Source organism: Saccopteryx bilineata, chromosome 9 (genome assembly GCF_036850765.1).
Source record: "Saccopteryx bilineata isolate mSacBil1 chromosome 9, mSacBil1_pri_phased_curated, whole genome shotgun sequence".
NCBI lineage: Eukaryota > Metazoa > Chordata > Mammalia > Chiroptera > Emballonuridae > Saccopteryx > Saccopteryx bilineata.
Genome location: NC_089498.1, coordinates 75,969,677 through 75,990,423, shown reverse-complemented (window position 1 = coordinate 75,990,423; position 20,747 = coordinate 75,969,677). Strand labels below are relative to the sequence as shown.

General features: G+C 45.5%; 1 protein-coding gene across 3 annotated transcripts in view; it reads left to right on the top strand.

Moving 5' to 3' along the window:
* The first annotated feature begins 584 nt into the window (after positions 1 to 584).
* The window catches only part of ANXA7 (annexin A7), a 51,677-nt gene continuing 31,514 nt past the window's right edge, over positions 585 to 20,747 (top strand). Inside the window, exon 1 of one of the 3 annotated variants that reach the window (XM_066244254.1) lies at positions 585 to 735. The gene's annotated coding sequence lies outside the window, so the exon portion shown is untranslated. Of the gene's footprint in view, positions 736 to 899; positions 925 to 20,747 lie in introns of those variants that run through there. The other 2 variants (XM_066244257.1, XM_066244255.1) reach the window with 2 other exon arrangements.

The following is a 20,747-nucleotide window of genomic DNA, read 5'->3' as shown; positions in this document are numbered from 1 at the left end:
TGCTGGGCTGAACCCCTAGAGTTTGATTCAGTAGATCTGAGGTGGATCCCAATAATTTTCATTTCCATCAGGTTTCCAGGTGATGTTGCTGCTGCTAGTCTGGGGACCGCACTTCGAGAACCAATGTTAAAGGTAGCTAAGTGGTTTCTGCTGTGGAGTACAAACTCTCTTAATGAGTTGAAGATACTGGTCTGGGCACTTGAAATTGCCTCAGGTGTTTAATGCTGGGGTGAGTCAGATGATAGGACTCCAGTATAAGGGGAGCCTAGATTCACCCAACACTTCCTCCTGGTTTCGCTTAGTGTATAGATATTCATTTCACAGAGGATATTAAAAAGACACCGTCCTTGTCCCTCTGAGATACCAAGGAGGACGGCTTACCAGAGGCGGAGAGGTTGCACTTGGCTTCCAATCTCCGCTTTTGTCGGCTGCACATCACTGAAGGGGTGTGGCTCCTGGGAGAGAAATGTGGTAAAACTGGTCGGTCCAACAAAGGGAGCGTCTTTTCCTGCAGGTGGAGCAGCAGGGCGGGGACGATGGGAAAGTTGGAGCTGTGGTCCTGGGGCCGCCCCCTGCCGGGCACCGCCCCCTCCGGCCCGGGGGGCGTTCCTAGCTGCGGCGCTGATCATAACGGGCCCGCGCGGCGGCCCCAGCGCCCCGCCCTCCCGGGGAACGCCTCCGGCTCCATCTTGCCTCCGACCGGGGTTGTGTTGTGGCGCTGCTCCTAGGTGTCAGGTGAGGAAAGGTGCCCCCTACCTTTGCCACTATCGTCCCACTCGGTCACCTCTCCCTGGCCGGCTGTGAGGCCCGCGGTCCGGGAGATAGCGGAGCCCCGCGTGTTTCCGCGCACGGGGCGGTGCAGGGCCTGTGGGCCTCCCGGGTGGCGAAGACTCGATACGCGGGTCTCCGGGACTCCACTGCCGGGTGAGGGCGCACTGGGGTGGGGTAGGCGAAGCGGCCGGCCTGGCCGGCGGGAAGTGGGAAGTCCTGTTTGCCGGCTGGTGGTTTTTTGTGCCGCTTGTCCCTAGGTCAGACGGAGCAGTGACGCCCCGCGCGCAGGCAGGTGGACCACAGGTGTAGGGACTGAGACCAGAAGGTGGCCCTGCCGAAGTGACCTCAAGGAAGGCCGACTAGGGAAACCAGTGGGCAGCACGGAAAGCTAAGTCTGGCTGGTGACGAGACTTCCCGGTGACACAGCAAATTTAGGGGAACTTGGGAAATTTGTATTGTACTTAGTAAACCCTAGGATGCAATACGAAAGCCTAAAATTGTACACTGGTTCAGGTTTATAATTCTTGGAAACTGTCTGGGAAATAGCATTCCAGCTTTGATTCTTCTTCCCTCAGCAGCAGCCCCAAACGTACGCTGTTACCAGCGCGTCCTGTGCGAACACTTCCCGAATAGAGGGAAATGGCTGATTTCTACCGTCAGTTGGCAGTTGCCTTTTAACTGCCTTGTTCTGCCAGATGATAGGGAGCAGATCTGATAAAGTAATCTGCCCTGGTTAGATAATGAGTGTAATGAGTTACCTCACGCTGGGAAGGAGTTTCAAGACTGTACAGGCAGGTCGAGTTCATTTTGACCACTGCCAGTTTAAGTCTCTTTTCATTCCTCGCCGGTGGTGGTTGCCTACCCTGTCAGTGCGGAAGCTAGCGATGCCTCCAGTTCTTTATCCAAGGCCCCTGCTGACATATTTAAATGGTCCTTCCCAACCAAGAAGCAGGTTTGGAAAATTGTATCTGTTGTTGGCCATTATCATTCACCCTTCGTGTTTCCTATTTCATAAATTTGCAGCAGCTGCCTCTTTGTGTTCTTGGGCTTCATGGCATTTGTGAAACTCCCATAGTGAGACCCACCCCTTTTAGTAACTGACTCACTGGGTGGAGATGATTTGGAGAACCAAGAATGATTTTCTAGTCTTAAAAGTAGTTGCTCAGGGAGAAATTTTGAAAGAAAATCTCTGGTTCACCAGTCTAGCCTTATTACAAGCCTTGGGCAAAGTTGAGTAATTGTTGAGTCACCCTGGGGTTTATTTAAGCTTTTTACAAAAGCTTTTAAAATCTACTTTTAAATGATTCATGTCCAGTTCCAAAAGGATTAAAGGTACATGGAAAAGTAAGTGTCCTTCTCATGCCCCAGCTCTCTTTCCTGAAGGCAGCCACTGTTTTTCTACTTCCTTGAGGAGACTTTCAGGGGTATTCTCTACCCCTAATATAATAGATGGGTTTTTTACCCAGCATATGGTTGCAAATTACCTTTGAATTTTTTCACCTTATTTCTCCCTCATAATATTGACTTATAGATTATTTCATATGTAAATAAATTTTTAAAAAGAGCTGCTGCCTGACCAGGTGGTGGTGCAGTAGATAGAGCATCAACCTGGCACCTTGAGGTCCCAGATTTGAGCGTGGGCTCATCTGGCTTGAGCATGGGACATTTTTGGGGTGATGCACCGCATGTTTATTTAACATTTATTATGCATCAGGCATCATGCTAGGCACATCGATTCCCAGAGTGACCTGGGAGGTAAATGATATTGTCCCTCTTGTACAGATGAGGAAACTGAAGCTCAGAGGACACATGATTGGCTGAGGATACACAGCAGAATTCCCCCAAGCATCCAGGGTTGGCCCCTAGTTTTCTGACTGGGAAGTTTGTCCCAGTAGAGCCTGAGCTCTACATCGATCAGGCGTCCCTGATTCGATTTCCTCGTGCAGTGGGACACTCCTGCTTAACAGCAGGGCTGGCGGCCTCTTTGAGACTACATTACTTTTGAGGTGGCTATGAGGATTCTACCTGTTGGTACTGAGACCACTTGCCACAAGAGGAAATACACAACCGATACACAAGTTAGTTGCAAGATTCACACAGGCAGCTTATTACTCACAAATCCTATGGCGTGCCTGGGTACAGGTTAATGGGGCGTGCTCCTCTTGGCTGTCCTTGGTCAGAGCCATGTGGAGACCGTTCCACGTTCAGCGTTGGAATCTGGACAACTAACTGCAGCTGGAGCCCCCTCGGTTTAAGTATCCTTTCTGGCCTACACCTTCTAACAGGTGTTAATCTATCCTTTCTGACCTACACTTTCTAACAGGTGTTAATCTACGAGATTATCACATCAAGCCACTTTTAGGGAGTTCCTCGCAGGGAGCTCTTTTTATCTATATAATTTCACACACACTCACACACTAAAACTGGGCCCTGTGCAGAAGGCATGGCCTTGCCTATCATATCTCTAAATCAGTGGTAGTCAACCTGGTTCCTACTGCCCACTAGTGGGCGTTCCAGCTTTCATGGTGGGCGGTAGCGGAGCAACCAAAGTATAAATAGCGAAAATCTGACATAAAGTACTTGGTAAGTAATTATTATTATATGCTTTAACTTGCTGTAACTCTGCTTTATAAATTTTATAAAGTAAAGTTACTTCCCTACTTTATAAATCACCATTACTGTGGAACCAGTGGGCGGTTAGAAAATTTTACTGCTAATAGAGATACAAAAATGGGCGGTAGGTATATAAAGGTTGACTACCCCTGCTCTACGTACTTGATTAGCTCTCACCTAGAGGGCGTAGCCTTATTCACTTGCTTTAATGGCTTTTAATATTACATCCCAATTTATTTCTATATATTTAATTACTGTAACATTATATTACTGTAACAGAGTTCTTGTCCTATTGATGGGAGTCTCTGCCCCATCCCCTGAGCTCACTGACTTGAGCCCAAGGTTGCTGGTTGAGGAAGGGGTCACTGGCTCAGCTGAAGCCCCCCCCCCCAGTCAAGGCACTTGTGAGAAGCAATCAATGAACAACTAAAGTGAAGGAACTGTGAGTTGACACTTCTCATCTTTCTCTGTCTCTCTCTGCCTCGCTAAAAAACAAATAACCCCACTTAAATAATTTTTAAAAACTTACTTGATTTTAGAGAGAGAGAGGAAGAGAGAGAGAGAAACATCAATTTGTTGTTCCACTTATTTATTCATTAATTGTTGATTCCTGTTTATGGCCTGGCTGAGGATGAAACCTGCCACCCTGGCATATTGGGATGACACTAACCAACTGAGCTACCCAGCCAGGGAGAGCACTCATTTTTAATAGCTGCATAACATTTAATTGTATGGCTATCCCTAATCTATTTAAACTGTCCCTTATTGATGGACTTTTAGATGTTTTAACCTTTTTCTATTATAGATAGTGCTGTAATCAATAGCCTTTATGTATATATGTTGCATTTGTGCAAGTATTTTTCCTATAAGATACATCTGTGGAAATGGAATTGCGTTCTGGTTCTTTATATAATTACATTCTTCAAAATGTACCCAAATTCACTTTCTTAAAATTCTTAAAATTTCAGTTTTCTCATGTGCAGATAGTCTTTGTTTTCATTCTGTTTTGAAACTCTTGTTGACGTAAGTCCTCTGGGCCCTTAAAGTAAGATTTAATAAATGTAGAGATAGGGCTTTGTCACTAGAACAGTTACAGAGATTTAGAAATTTAAATTGCTTATGTAGTGTTTGGTAATGTAACTATTTTTTGCCTTTAGAATTAATATATATGGCCTGACCTGTGGTGGCGCAGTGGATAAAATATTGACCTGTAACGCTGAGGTTGCCAGTTCGAAACCCTGGCCTTGTTTGGTCAAGGCACATATGGGAGTTGATGCTTCCTGTTCCTCTCCCTTCTCTCTCTCTCTCCTCTCTAAAATGAATAAACAAAATCTTATAAATAAATAAAAAAAATTATTATTCATATCTCTCATAAATAATTTTTAGATTCCCCTCCCCCCTTTTTTTGGTCCCATATATCTTTTGCTGTAGGTCTCTCTGAGTGTTCTTAGATGTAGTTGTCCCTTTACTCTTTATACCAATCAGGCTTGAGAAGAAGAGAGCAGAAAATATTTTAGCTTGTTTCTGTTTTTACATCCAGGACTTTGGATACCAAATAACTGTTTTAGAACTGACTGGTTTAGTTTTCTTTATTTTATTTTAGATCTTACTAATTGATTTTTAGAGATAGGAGAGGAGAGAGAGAAAGAGAAAGAGGAGGGAGAAGGTGGAAGCATCAGATACTCATAGTAGTCGCTTCCTGTATGTACCTTGACCAGGCAAGCCCAGGGTTTTGAACCGGCCACCTTAGTATTCCAGGTTGACATTTTATCCACTGCGCCTCCACAGGTCAGGTGGATCAGTTTTCTTAATATCTTATCTTTTTTTATGAATTTATAACTTTGACTCAATATATGTCCATTCTCAATTTAGCAAGTTTTTAGCTTCTATCTTGTACTTACGTCATAAGACACTGTAATAACCTAAAGTTATTATCTCATTTTTCTATACTATGTATGAAAAGGCAGGCTACTTTCCTCCCATCTTTCTTTTAGCACATAGGACAGTGTGTCTTACACAGTGGGTTTTCATAAATGTTGAATTGAATTTGTTTGGGTCATGATATAAAAATAATACAAATTATTTACAGCCCTATTGGGGAGAAGAGCCAAAACACATATTGAAAAAGTTAGCAAATTAGACAGTAGGTCTAGAAATGCCAAAATATTCCTGTACCAAAATATGATTTCCAGACCATCAGCATCATCTGGAAACTTAGAAATGCAGAATCTGACTCCATCTCAAAATTACTGAGAGTGTGCATTTTAACAAGATTCCCTAAGTGACTCACATATATAAAATTTTGTTTTTGTTTTTGTATTTTTCCGAAACCAGAAATGGGGAGGCAGTCAGACAGACTCCCGCATGCGCCCGACCAGGATCCACCTGGCACACCCACCAGGGGGCGATGCTCTGCCCATCCGGGGCATTGCTCTGTTGCGATCAGAGCCACTCTAGCGCCTGAGGCAGAGGCCACAGAGCCATCCTCAGCACCCGGGCCAACTTTGCTCCAATGGAGCCTTGGCTATGGGAGGGGAAGAGAGAGACAGAGGAAGGAGAGGGGGAGGGGTGGAGAAGCAGATGGGCGCTTCTCCTGTGTGCCCTGACCGGGAATCGAACCCAGGACTCCTGCACGCTAGTCCGACGCTCTGCCACTGAGCCAACTGGCCAGGGCCTCACATATATAAGATTTAAGAAGTACTGTTTTATCTAATACATTGTTTCAAAGAAGGGAGAGAAGATTTGAGCTAGATGAGTGAGGAGAGGTGAGTGAGCTCAAACTTCAAGACCAGGTGTGTTAATAATATCAGTGACTTAAGCAAAGAAAGGTTGAAAACGGTTCAAGTGGTAGAGATTTTGTATTAGGAGTTAGATGTTCATAAGAGATAAATTGAGTAAATTGGAACTGATAGTAAGGAGACCTGAATGTCAGGCTGATGAATTTTCTTTTTAAAATGTTTATTGATTGATTTTACAGAGAGAGGAAGGGAGAGAGGGAGAGAGAAACAGCGACATTGATCTGCTCCAGTATGTGCCCTGACCAGGGATCAAACTGGCAACCTCTGTGTTACAGGACGATGCTCTAACCAACTGAGCTATCTGGTCAGGGCAAAGGCTGATGAATTTTCATTTGATACTCAAGCAGTAGTCATTGAGAAGTTTGACCTGAAAAGTAATATGCTGAAAGAGTGGCATTTAAAAAAAAATTTTTTTTTACTTTTATTAATTTTTAGAGAGGAGAGAGAGTGAGAGTGAGAGAGAGAGAGAGAGAGAGAGAGAGAGAGAGAAGGGGGAGGGAGGAGCAGGAAGCATCAACTCCCATATGTGCCTTGACCAGGCAAACCCAGGGTTTCGAACCGGTGACCTCAGCATTTCCAGGTCAACGTTTTATCCACTGCGCCACCACAGGTCAAGCCAAGAGTGGCATTTTAGGAAAGTTCACCCAGCAGTGGTACCCAGGAAAACTGGAAGTGTGAGAGTATAAGCAGGAACATAAATTAAAAAGTAATTGTAGTAAAATAAGCATCAAGTGATGAAAACCTGGCCTAAGGATATGGCCATGAAAACAGACATGACTGGAAGAATAGGAGCGGCATTTCAAAGGAAGAAGAGAAAAATACTGAGTTACTCTACTGGAGTGATAGGTAATTTAATAGTGGTACTAGTATTGGTAGATATATGGGATATTAAGAGTGATCTGGTGGAGAATGATGAGTATTTAATTTCATGCGAATACCGAAAGCCTCCTACAAACTACTACTTCTTTTTAAACTAGATGTTTTATTTATTTTATTGAATATATTGAATGACATGGGTTCACAAAACCATGCAGTTTTTTTTTTCTTTCCCCATTTTTCCGAAGCTGGAAAGGAGGCAGTCAGACAGACTCCCGCATGCGCCCGACCGGGATCCACCTGGCATGCCCACCAGGGGGCAATGCTCTGCCCCTCTGGGGCGACGCTCTGTTGCATCCAGAGCCATTCTAGTGCCTGAGGCAGAGGCCACAGAGCCATCATCAGCACCCGGGCCATCTTTGCTCCAATGGAGCCTCGGCTGCGGGAGGGGAAGAGAGAGACAGAGAGGAAGGAGAGGGGGAGGGGTGGAGAAGCAGATGGGCGCCTCTCCTGTGTGCCCTGGCCGGGAATCGAACCCGGGATTCCTGCACGCCAGGCCGATGCTCTACCACTGAGCCAACCGGCCAGGGCCAAAACCATGCAGTTTTTAAGTGTACAGCTCAATCAATAAGACATCATCTGCACACGGCATTGTGTGCCCATTACCGCAAGCAAAGTCTATTTCTACTTTGCCCACCTCCACCTAACCCCCAAACCCCCTTTCTCTCTGGCTGTCACCACACTGTTATCCGTATCTTTGTGTTATGCATATATTTTTTTCAAGATTTTATTTTTACTTCTTTTAGGGAGAGAGAGACAGAAAGGGAGAGATCAGAAGCATCAACTCGTAGTTGCAGCACTTTAGTTGTTCATTTGATTGCTTCTCATATGTGCTTTAATGGAGGGCGGGAGCACCAGCAGAGCCAGTGACCCTGGCTCAAGCAAGTGACCTGTGGGGTCAAGCCAGCAATCATGGAATCATATTATGATCCCATGTTCAAGCTGGTGACTGCGTGCTCAAGTTGGATGAGCCCATGCTCAAGCCAGCAACCTCGGGGTTTTGAACCTGGGACTTCAGTATCCCAGGTAGATACTCTATCCACTGTGCCACCACTGGTCAGGCTTTAAAGGTTTTATTTATTGATTTTAGAGAGGGGAGAGAGAGAGAGAGGTGGGTAGGAGTGGGAAGCATTAACTCATAGTAGTTAGTAGTTAGTTACTTCTTGTATGTTCCTTGACAAGGCAAGCCCAGGGTTTTGAACTGGCAATCTCAGCACTCCAGGTCAATGCTTTATCCACTGTGCCACCACAGGTCAGGTTATAGTATATATATATGTATTTGGAAGTGAACTTATCAGATGTATCTTTGGCAATATATGTTCTCCCATTCAGTGGGTTGTTTCTTACATTTTGTTGAAGGTTTCTTTCGCTGTGTAAAAGCTTTTCAGTTTGATGTAGTCCCATTTGTTTATTTTTTCCTTTGTTTCCCTTGCCTGAGGAGATACTGTATTTCCCCATGTATAAGATGCACCCCTTTTTGGAGTTTGGGGTCTAAAAACTGGGTGCATCTTATACAGTGGTTGTAGATGTTTTTACTTGCATTTCCCACTTTTCGCTCATGTTTTGTGCTCATTGTTGAAGACAGTGATTCGTCATCAAACACATGAGGACAAGCTAATGGATGGGAGTTTTGACAGTGATGAGGAATTGTATGAATTTTATGATGAAAAGGAAGTTCAATAATTTTAGGTAATACATTTTTTTTCAAATTTTGGGTCCCAAAATTAAGGTGCATCTTATGCATGGGAGCATCTTGAATTTTTTGGAATAGTCTGAGAAGGATAGGTGTTAGTTTTTTGAATGTTTGGTAAAATCCACCTGGAGGACATCCAGCCAGGATATTTGTTTGCTGGGAGTTTTTGTTTATTTGTTTGTTTGTTTTTATAGTGAGAGGAGGGGAGGCAGAGACAGACTCATGTATGTGCCCCCACTGGGATCCACCAGGCAAGCCCACTAGGAGGCAATGTTCTGCCCATAGGGGCCCTCGCTCCATTGCAACCAGAGCTATATTTTAGCACCTGAGGGCAGAGGCCATGGAGCCATCCTCAGCACCTGGGGCCATCTCATTCTAATTGAGCCATGGCTGCAAGAGGGGAGAAGGAGAGATAGAGAGAAGTGAGAGGAGGAGGAGTGAAAAAGCAGATGGGCGCTTCTCCTGTGTGCCCCAACTGGGATCGAACCCAGGACATCCACATGCCAGGCAGATGCTCTGCCACTGAGCCAACTGGTCAGGGCCTGCTGGGAGTTTTTTGATTAATGCCTCAGTTTCATTAGTTGTAATCTGTCTATTCAGATATTCTGATTTTTCTTGATTCAGTTTTGGAAGATTGTATGTTTCTAGGGATTTATCAATTTCACCTGGTTGTCCAATTAGTTGGCATATAGTGGTATTTTCTTAAAGTCTTTTGTATTTCTGTGGTGTCAGTTGTTACTTCTCTTCTTTCATTTCTGAGTTTCATTGACCCTTTGTTTTCTTTTTTTAGTTTCTATGTCATTTTTTGTACTCTGATCTTTATTATTTTCTTCCTCCTGCTTGCTCTGAGTTTTGTTTATTGTTCTTTTTCTAGTTCTTTTAGGTGTATGATTAGGGTTTTTTTTTTTTGCATTTTTCCGAAGCTGGAAACGGGGAGGCAGTCAGACAGACTCTCGCATGCGCCCGACCGGGATCCACCCGGCATGCCCACCAGGGGGCGATGCTCTGCCCCTCTGGGGCGACGCTCTGTTGCATCCAGAGCCATTCTAGCGCTTGAGGCAGAGGCCACAGAGCCATCATCAGCGCCAGGGCCATCTTTGCTCCAATGGAGCCTCAGCTGCGGGAGGGGAAGAGAGAGACAGAGAGGAGGGAGAGGGGGAGGGGTGGAGAAGCAGATGGGCGCTTCTCCTGTGTGCCTTGGCGGGAATCGAACCCGGGACTCCTGCATGCCAGACCGATGCTCTACCACTGAGCCAACCGGCCAGGGCCTGGGTTTTTTTTTGTTGTCGTCTTTTTTAAAAAATAATTAAGTGAGAGGCAGGGAGCCAGAGACAGACTCCCATATGTGCCCGTGTGCCCTGACTGGGATTCACCTGGCAAGCCCTTTACTGGATGATGCTCTGCCTATCTGGGGCCACTGCTCTGTTCCTTAGCAATCAACTTATTTTAGCACCTGAGGCAAGGCTTGGAGCCATCTTTAGTGTCCAGGGCCAACTTACTCAAATTGTTTGAGCCATGGCTGCAGGAAGAGAAGAATGAGTGGGAAGGGGTGGAGGGATAGAGAAGAAGGTGGTCACTTCTCCTGTGTGCCCTGACTGGAAATTGAACCCAGGACTTCCACATGCTTGGCTGATGCTCTACTGATGAGCCATCCAGTCAGGGCCCAGTTAGGTGGTTTATTTGAGATTTATTTCTTTTAAAGATGCTTTTTTTGAAAATATATTATTCATTTTAGAGAGGGGGAGAGTGGGAACAGGAAGTATCAACTCCCATATGTGCCTTGAGATTTTTCTTGCTTCTTGAGGTAGGCCTGTAATGCTATGAACTTCCTTCCCTCTCAAGAATGCCTTTGCTGTGTCCCATAGGTTTTGGATTATAGTGTGCTCATTTTCATTTGTTTCCAGGTAACTTTTGATTTCTTCCTTGATCTTATTGTTAACCCATTTCTTGTTTAATACATGTTATTTATTTATTTTTAATTTTTATTTACTGATTTTTAGCAAGAGGGGAAGGGGGAGAGAGAGACAGGAATGTTAATCTGTTCCTGTATGTGCCTTAGCTAGGTATTGAACCATCAATCTCTGTGCCTTGGGACGCTGCTCTAACCAACCGAGCCATCGGGCCAGGGCTAATACAGTTGCCCTTCGCCATATTGTGGTTCACTTTTCACTTTCTCACTGTGTTGCAGATTTTTTTTTTTTGTATTTTTCTGAAGCTGGAAACGGGGAGAGACAGTCAGACAGACTCCCGCATGCACCCGACCGGGATCCACCCGGCACGCCCACCAGGGGCAACGCTCTGCCCACCAGGGGGCGATGCTCTGCCCCTCCGGGCGTCGCTCTGCTGCGACCAGAGCCACTCTAGCGCCTGGGGCAGAGGCCAAGGAGCCATCCCCAGCGCCGGGGCCATCTTTGCTCCAATGGAGCCTTGGCTGCGAGAGGGGAAGAGAGAGACAGAGAGAAGGGGCGGGGTGGAGAAGCAAATGGGCGCTTCTCCTATGTGCCCTGGCCGGGAATCGAACCTGGGTCCCCTGCACGCCAGGCCGACGCTCTACCGCTGAGCCAACCGGCCAGGGCCAAGAATGTAGAAAGTATTTTTAAGAGTATAGGAAGTGTTTATAAGAGTGTGGGAAAGGTTAATAGCAGTGTGGGGAGGGTTTAGAAAGCCTTAAAATATATATAACTAATAAATAAAAGGTAACTAACTACTTGGCGGATTTTTGCCTATCGCCGAGGGTTCTGGAACCTAACTCCACGATAGAAGAAGGACCACTGCCATTGTCCCTCACCATATTGCAGTTCACTTTTCGCGATCTCACTGTATCACTGATTTTTAAATTGTATATATCTAATTTTGTATCGGGATTTTGTGGTATATAGGTATTTTTTATATATTTATTATTTTAATTATTTTTGCAGTAAAATAAGCACTTTCTAGCCTAAAAAATTGAAAGCAATATAAAGAAATATATTAAAAATATTAATTAGCCTGACCAGGCAGTGATGCATTTGATAGAATGTCTGACTGGGACATGAACAACCCAGGTTTGAAACCCCAAGGTTGCAGACTTGTGCATGGGCTCATATGCCTTGCATGGGCTCACCACCTTGAGTGCGGGGTCGCTGGCTTGAGCGTGAGATCATAGACATTACCCATGATTGCTAGCTTGAGCCCGAAGGTTGCTCTCTTGAGCCCAAGGTCACTGGCTTGAGCAAGGTGTAACTCACTCTGCTGTAGCCCCCTGGTTAAGGCAACTATGAGAAAGGAATCAGTGAACCACTAAGGCAGCGGTTCTCAACCTGTGGGTCGTGACCCTGGTGGGGGTCGAACGACCAAAACACAGGGGTCGCCTAAAGCCTTAGGTGCTGCAACGAAGAATTGATGCTTCTCATCTTTCTCCCTTCCTGTCTTTCTGTCCCTATCTGTCCTTCTCTGACTCTCGCTCTGTCTCTGTCAAAAAAAATTAATTAAAACATATTAAAAGAATATTAAGTGGCCCTGGCCGGTTGGCTCAGTGGTAGAGCGTTGGCCTGGCGTGCAGAAGTCCCGGGTTCGATTCCTGGCCAGGGCACACAGGAGAAGCACCCATCTGCTTTTCCACCCCTCCCCCTCTCCTTCCTTTCTGTCTCTCTCTTCCCCTCCCACAGCCGAGGCTCCATTGGAGCAAAGATGGCCCGGGCGCTGGGGATGGCTCCTCGGCCTCTGCCCCAGGCGCTAGAGTGGCTCTGGTCGCAACAGAGCGACGCCCCGGATGGGCAGAGCATTGCCCCCTGGTGGGCGTGCGGGTGGATCCTGGTCGGGCGCATGCAGGAGTCTGACTGTCTCTCCCCGTTTCCAGCTTCAGAAAAATACCAAAAAAAAAAAAAAAAAAGAATATTAAGTCAAAGCCTTAATATATATAAATAATAAAGTAAATATAAGGTTGCTACTTCATGGATTTTCGCCTATCGCGGGGGTTCTGGAACCTAACCCCTGCCATATACAAGGGACCACTGTATATGTAGGTGTTCCTATTTTGGGTGCATATTTGTTTACAAGAGTGATTTCCTCTTGTTGGATCAATCCCATTAGTATTATGTAGTGACCTTCTTTGTCTCTTTATTATAGCCTTTGTTTTGAGGTCTATTTTGTCTGATATAAGTATTGCTACCCTGGCTTTATTTTTTCATTTTCATTTGCATGGAATATTTTTTTCCACACCTTCACCTTCAGTCTATATGTGTGTGTGTGTGTGTGTGTGTGTGTATATATATATATATATATATATATATATATATATATATATATAATTTTTTTTTTTTTTTTTTTTTTTTTTTGACAGAGAGACAGACAGACAGGAAGGGATAGAGATGAGCAGGATCAATTCCTCGTTGCAGCACCCTAGCTGTTCATTGATTGCTCTCTGATATGTGTCTTGACCCAAGGCTACAGCAGACTGAGTAACCCCTTGCTCAAGCCAGTGACCTTGGGTCCAAGCTGGTGAGCCTTGCTCAAACCAGAGGAGCCTGCGCTCAAGCTGGCGACCTCAGGGCCTTGAACCTGGGCCCTCTGCGTCCCAGTCCGATGCTTTATCCACTGCGCCAACACCTGGTCAGACCATATGTATTTTTTGTTCTGAGGTAGGTCTCTTGTAGACAGCATATGTATGGGTCATGTTTTCTTGTGCATTCAGCTTCTCTATGCATTTTAAATAGAGCATTTAATCCGTTCACATTTAAGATTATTATTATAAGTATTTATTCCCATTTTACTCTTTATACTTATGTTCCCCTCTTCTATTATTTTCCCCTCCCTCCCTCCCTCCCTCCCTCCCTCCCTCCCTCCCTCCCTTCTTTCCTTCCTTCTTCCCCTTCCTCCCCTTCCTCCCCTTCCTCCCCTTCCTTCCGTTTGTCTCTTTTCTCCTTCCTCCAAAAGCAGGTTTGTTAACATTCCTTGCATTACTGGTTTGGTGTTAATGACCTCCTTTAGTTGTTTTTTAAAATTTTTTATTTTATTTTTATGTCTGGGAAGCTCTTTATTGTTGACAGTCTTATGGGAGCTTCTTTGTAGGTAACTAATTACTTTTCTTTTGCTTTTTTCTCTTGCTGTTTTTAGGATTCTCTTTTTGCTTTTAACCTTTTGCATTTTAATTATGTGTCTTGATGTGGGCCTGCTGAGTTCATCTGGATTAGGACTCTGTTTTCTGAACCTGTGTGACTTTTCCTTCACCAGGTTAGGGAAATTTCCAGCCATTATTTCTTGAAACAGGTTTTCTATGCCTTGCTGACTCTTTCTGGTACCCCTATGATGCGGATGTTGTTAATGCTTGGTGTTGTCCCAGAAATTCCCTAGACTTTCCCCATTTTTAAAATTTCTCTTTTCTTTTTGATGCTCTGCTTGGGTGCTTCCTGTTATCTTCCTGTTATCTTGTCCTCTAAATTGCTGATTCGAGTCTCTGCTTCATTGAACCTGCTGTTGATTCTTTCTAGTGTATTCTTTATTTTTTATTTATTTTTTTGTGACAGAAACAGGGACAGATAGGGACAGACAGGGACAGACAAGCAGGAATGGAGAAAGATGAGAAGCATCAATTCTTCATGGCTCCTTAGTTTATTGACTGCTTTCTCATATGTGCCTTGACTGGGGGGCTATAGCAAAACAGAATGACCCTTTGCTCAAGCCAGCAACAATGGGGTTATGTCTGTGATCCCACATTCAAGCTAGCAACCCCATGCTCAAGCTGGTGAGCCCGCACTCAAGCCAGATACGGCTGTGCTCAAGCCGCCTTGCTCCTCTGCATCCCAGTCAGATGCTCTATCCACTGCGCCACTGCCTGGTCAAGCTGTAGTGTATTCTTTATTTCAGTTTCTTTTTCTAGCACATCTTTTCTTTATTTTTTTACAGAGACAGAGAGTCAGAGAGAAGGATAGACAGGGACAGACAGACAGGAATGCAGAGAGATGAGAAGCATCAATCATCAGTTTTTCGTTGCGACACCTTAGTTGTTCATTGATTGCTTTCTCATATGTGCCTTGACCGTGGGTTTTCAGCAGACTGAGGAACCCCTTGCTCAAGCCAGTGACCTAGGGTCCAAGCTGGTGAGCTTTTGCTCAAACCAGATGAGCCTGCGCTCAAGCTGGCGACCTCAGGGGTCTCAAACCTGGGTCTTCTGCATCCTAGTTCAACCACCTGGTCAGGCTTGAGCATTCTTTTTTTTTTTTTTTTTTAATTTTTTATTTATTTTTTATTTATTCAATTTTTTAGAGAGGAGAGGGAGAGAGAGAGAGAGAGAGAGAGAGAGAGAGAGAGAGAGAGAGAAGAGACAGAGAGAGAGAAGGGGGAGGAGCTGGAAGCATCAACTCCCATATGTGCCTTGACCAGGCAAGCCCAGGGTTTCGAACCAGCGATCTCAGCATTTCCAGGTCGACGCTTTATCCACTGGGCCACCACAGGTCAGGCATTGAGCATTCTTATAACCACGTTTTATACTCTGCATCCGGTATTTTGGTTGCCTCCATTTCATTTAATTATTTTTCTGAAGATTTCTCTTGTTCTTTCATTTGGGACATATTTCGTTATCTTTCTATTTTGCTTGCCTTTTGTGTTTGTCTATCACTCCCAAGCTTCTTATGAGGGTTTTCTGATGTATATGTATTGTGGGTCTCAGTGTCACAATCTTATAGTCACCTGAGCCAGGTGCTGCAGAAACGAATCTTGTGTGGATTATGTGCCCTTTCCACCCCCAATGAAAAGATGTGTTTTAATCATTGAGGAAAATGTGACTGCATTAGATTTATTTTCTTTTAAATACTTTTTTATTTTTCAGTTACAGTTGACATACATTGTTATATTAGTTTCTAGTGTATACCCCGGTGATTAGACATTACATAACTTGATTGTTGACTGTATTCCCTTTGCTTCTCCATGACTATTCTGTAACAATCAATTTTTTTTATTCAATTGTTTGATATGTATTTATTGCCATTTTATTTATATTTTTTATATTTTCTTTTAAAGAAAATTCTTAAACATTTCATATAATACTGGTTTGGTGGTGATGAATTTCTTATCTTGGTTGTAAGTCTTGATTTTCATCACTTGGAGTATTTCGTGCTACTTTCTTCTGGCCCGCAAAGTTTCTGTTTAGAAATCAACTGACAGTCTTATGGGAGCTTCCTTGTAGCTGTTTTTCTCTTGCTGCTTTTAAGAGTACTCTTTTTTATCTTTAACCTTTCACATTTTCATTAGGATGTGTCTTGATGTGGGCCTCTTTGGGTTCATATTTTTTGGTACTCTATGCTTCCTGGACTTGTGTGTTTATTTCCTTCACCAGGAAGTTTTCTGTTATTATTTTTTCAAATAGCTATTCTATTTCTTGCTCTCTTTTCCTTTTGTCCACCCACGATAGGAATGTTGATATGCTTGAAGTTGTCCCAGAGGCTTCTTACACTTATCCTCATGTTTTGGATTCCTTTTTATCTTGCTGTTCTGATTGGGTGCTTTTTGCTTCCTTATATTCCAAATCACTGATTTGTTTTTTGGTTTCATCTACTCTACTGTAAATTCCCTGTAAATTATTTTTTATTTTAGTTAGTGTATCCTTCATTTCTGACTGGTCCTTTTTTATGCTCTTGAGGTCCTCACTAAGTTCATTGAGCATTCTTATAACTAATGTTTTGAACTCTGCATCTAGTAGATTGTTTATGTTTATATTTATATTGTTTAGTTCTTTTTTTTTTTTTTTTTTTTTTTTTTTTTTTTTTTTTTTTTTTTTTTTTAGAGAGAGAGGAGTGAGAGAGAGAGACAGAGAGAGAGAGAAGGGGGAGGAGCAGGAAGCATCAACTCCCATATGTGCCTTGACCAGGCAAGCCCAAGGTTTCGAACCGGCGACCTCAGTGTTCCAGGTTGACGCTTTATCCCACTGCGCCACCACAGGTCAGGCATTGTTTAGTTCTTTTTATGGAGTTCTGCTCTGTTCTTTCATTTGGGCATGCTTTTTGTCTCATTTTGGCAGCCTCCTTGTGTTTGTTTCTATGTGTTAGGTAGAACTGCTATATTAGGTAGAACTGCTACATCTCCCAGGCTTGATAGAATGGCCGAATGTAGTAGATGTTCCCTAGGGTCCTGTGGCACAGACTCCTCAATCATCCAAGCTGGGCACTTGTGATGCATCCACCTTGTGGGCTCTGTAAACCCTCCTCTTGTAGTTGACCATTGATTGCTATTGGCACATCACTGGGGATATCTGTAAGCACTGGTTGTGACCACAGACCTCTATGGAGGATCAACTGTGCAGGGGCTTGCTTACCCGATAGAGCAAGACTCATTTTACTGGATCCACTCCTTGAGGTGGTTGGGTGGTGGTTCTTCGATGTGATCTGAAGCTGTCCACTGAATCTGCTGGCTCTGGAGCCTCCTGGGAGTTGCAGGCCAAGGTCAGCTGACCTGTGTTCTGCCCTGGGCCACCTAGCATGAGCTACACAGTGATTGCAGCTGGCTGCAACTTGTGCCGGGCTTGGAGGTGCCAAGGTGAGGCCAAGCTGTGAACAAGGCTGGCTGCTGATAGTGCTGGGCCTGCGGCCACTTAGCAAAAGGTATGGGGCATGGTGAGTCCTGATGCTGCCTTTTTGAGAGATTTGAGAGAGAAAATCTATCGTATGGAAAAGCCACTGGAAATAGCTTGGTTGGGCCTGCAATTTGGATAGGGTGGATCTCAGAGGATCATCAGGCAGAGCCAACAGTATTAGCCATGTTGATGGAGACTCAGATATGGCACCTGTCTGCCAGCTCTGTTAGGGGAGGGCTCAGAAAAGGAACAGTGTCTTCTGCCAGCACTTCTGTCTGGCAGACAACTGCTTCCCCCCAGCTGGCAATTCAGTTCCTCCCCATATGTCTCTGATGCCTTTCAAACTAATACCCAGTTCTGGAGCTCAGAGAGAGTGAGTCAGTAAGTCCATGCGTGGGCTCTTCATTAGGAACAGCCTGGGACTCCTGCAGCCCTCTATCTTCCTCAGCCTCAATCTCACTGGCTTTACAGCAGAAGTTGTAGAGACTTCTCTTCTTGGCACTGGAACCCTGGGCTGGGGAACCTGAAGTGGGCCTGGGACCTCTTGCTCCTCAGGGGGACCTCTGCAGCTGACATATCCCTCCCGATATTTTTCCACTACATGTGCATGTAGGACCAGCCCATTCTGCGTCTCTGCCCCTGTGACGTCTTGATGTGGCTTCTCCTTTAATTCCTTAGTTGTAGTACTTCCATTTAGCCATAGCTCAGGTGGTTCTGATAATCATTGTTCTGTCATTTCGTTGTAATTTTGACGTGGTTATGGGAGGAGGTCAATACTGTATTTACCTATACTGTCATCTTGACCTGAAAGTATTTCAGTCTTAAATGCTGTTGGTCCATTCATGGGTAGAGTTAACCCTTAGGCTGGCTAACTATAGGGATAAACCTCATTCATCACATATGAGCTGGTGTTCTGGGGCAGAGTTGTTCCTGGCACAGAGTGGTGTCTGCTGGAGTCCTCCTTTGACTGTGCTGTGGGTGTGGCTAGTTGGGTAGAACTCTGGCATGGTTTAAATCCTATTCTGGTTGTGTTGGTTTTGGGCCCCTTTGGCCAGGGCTCAGGTGTAGGTTGATATCAGATGTGTGTAATGAGTCTTGGGCTTCCTGTCTGGAGCTACCATGCTATTCTCTGTTTGTGGCTGCATCCTCTGGGCCTGAGTGTGTGTGAGAAGGGCTGGCTGTATACCAGGATTGGCTTCCTGAAGTTCTAAGCTGGGGGAAGATCAATAAAAGTCTGAGGTTCCCTGAGGTCACATCTATGTGTCAGCTACTTTGCTCCTCCTGAAGTTGCCTAGACTTCCTCTAGAGTCTTATGAAGAAAGTCTGTAGAGTGGGCCCAAAGTGATCATGCCCCACTGATCCTGCCACAGGGCTCAAGCTTGGTAGGACAGGGTGACCAGGCCAGGAGGATGGGGCTAGTGGGTCCCCTTCTTGGGGGACATGTGGTCAGGCACTCAATGGGGAGAATGTGGCCCCTACTCCACAGCCATACCACTCAGTTTCTGCTGGAGTCTCTAACTCTAGCTCCCCAAGGAGGAGGGCATCACAGGTTCAGGGTGGTTATAGCCAGCTGTTCCCCACTGCAGGAGCAAACTCAGTTAAGATAGGGGGTCACTTGGACTTATGCAAACAGATCAAGAAAACTTTCCATTGGCGGGGGTGGCATCTGCTGTGCCATGGGGGGGCAAGCTGTACTCCTCCCCTTAGCTCTGTAGCCATGCCTGCTTTGGCCCAGGACTGGAGTCTTTGGGGGAGAGGCAGTCCAAATGTTCCAGCTCTGAGGGGAGCCACCTTCCCCTACTCACCTCCCATGGAACTGAGCCCAGCAGGGTAGGGACAGTGGGACTTGGAGAACTAGATCAAGGCAGCCCTCTGCTGGAGCTGGCACCAGCCCTTGAGAGCAGAGTGTGCTGCATGTCTCTGCCTCTCCCTCTCCCTCGTTCAGCAGCTGCACTGCCACAGACCCTGACAGGAGGCTCTGAGGGTCATGCTAAAGGTCCCAGCTCTGAGCTGTGCCCCATTTCCCTTGAAGAACTGAGTTCAGCAGGACAGGGCCAGTGGGATTTTGGAAAGTAGATCAAAGCAGCCCTCTCTTGGGGTGGCCCAGGCCTGCGGGAGGGGAACAAGCTGCGTGCATCCCCTTAGCTCTGCCCAGAGACCTTGAGAAAGGAGTCTTCTGTTGGGGGTGGTGCCTGCCTAACCCATGGGGCGGGGGAGATATCTGCCCCTGTTCCAAAGCCACACAGTTCAATGACTATCTGAGAATATGCCAATAGTTTCTCCAGAAAAAGCACACCAGGTCCTTGTTGTGTGCAGCCAACAGTCCTTTCTGCCAGACTCGAGCTTGGCAGGGCGGTGTTGCCAGTATTTGGAGAACAGGGTTAGTGAACTTCCCCAACTGGTGCTGTAGGAAAAGGAGTGACTGACCCTGGAAGTTGGCACCTGAGGGTGGTGTGAGATGTTGACTCAGGTTGGGGATCTCAGTAGCTGACCCTCCAGATCTCTCTCCAGAGCTGTGCCACCCTGATCTCATCATGGCTTCCATATGCCCTAAGTCACCTTCCCTCTACCAGAGCCTCAAGTGAGTGCCCATAGGTGAGCCCCTGGGTGTTGGCCTTTAGGAGAACATTTGTGATTCTAGCAGACTTTCTCCTCTTTCCAGTGGACAGAGTCCCTGCTAATTTTTGCTGCCAGATGCTATGCAGGCTTCTCTTCCCAGCTCTGATGCTTTGGTTGGGGGTCTAGGCATGGGGTTGAGATGCTCTGCTCCTTGAGGGGAGGGAGTTTTGCAGCCAACATACCCCTTCAGCTTCTTGGCTGCCACGCCTGGGTACAGGGAACTGTCCCTCCCTGCATCTCTCCGCCCTTACCAGTCTCTGGGTAGCTTCCACAAACCCTCAGATATAATACTCTTTAACTTGCTTCAGTTGGTCATTCAGGTTGATTGCTCTGTAAATCCTATTTGGCACCTGGAGGAGGTATGTGTAGCTTCTACCTACTCTGCAGCCATCTTGGAACTCCTGGCTTCTGTCTTAATCTGCCTATTCTTACTCTGTTTTGTTTGTTTGTTTTTTGAGAGAGAGAAAAGGAGGAAGGGAGAGAGATGAGAAGCATCAATTTGTAGTTGCAGCACTTTAGTTGTTCATTGATTGCTTTTCATATGTGCTTTGAGCAGGGAGTTCCAACTGAGACAGTGATCCCTTGCTCAAGCCCGCAACCTTAGGCTTCAAGCCAGTGACCATGGGATCATGTTGATGATCCCACACACTTAAGCTGAATGAGCCCACTCTCAAGTCAGCTACCTCAGGGTTCCGAACCTGGGACCTAAGCATCCCAGGTCAATGTTTTATCCACTGTGCCACCACCAGCCAGGCTGATTAACCATGTGTTGAGAAGATTATCCTAGATTTGCTTTAAGATAATAGAGGGGGGAAAATAAGATAATTGAGGG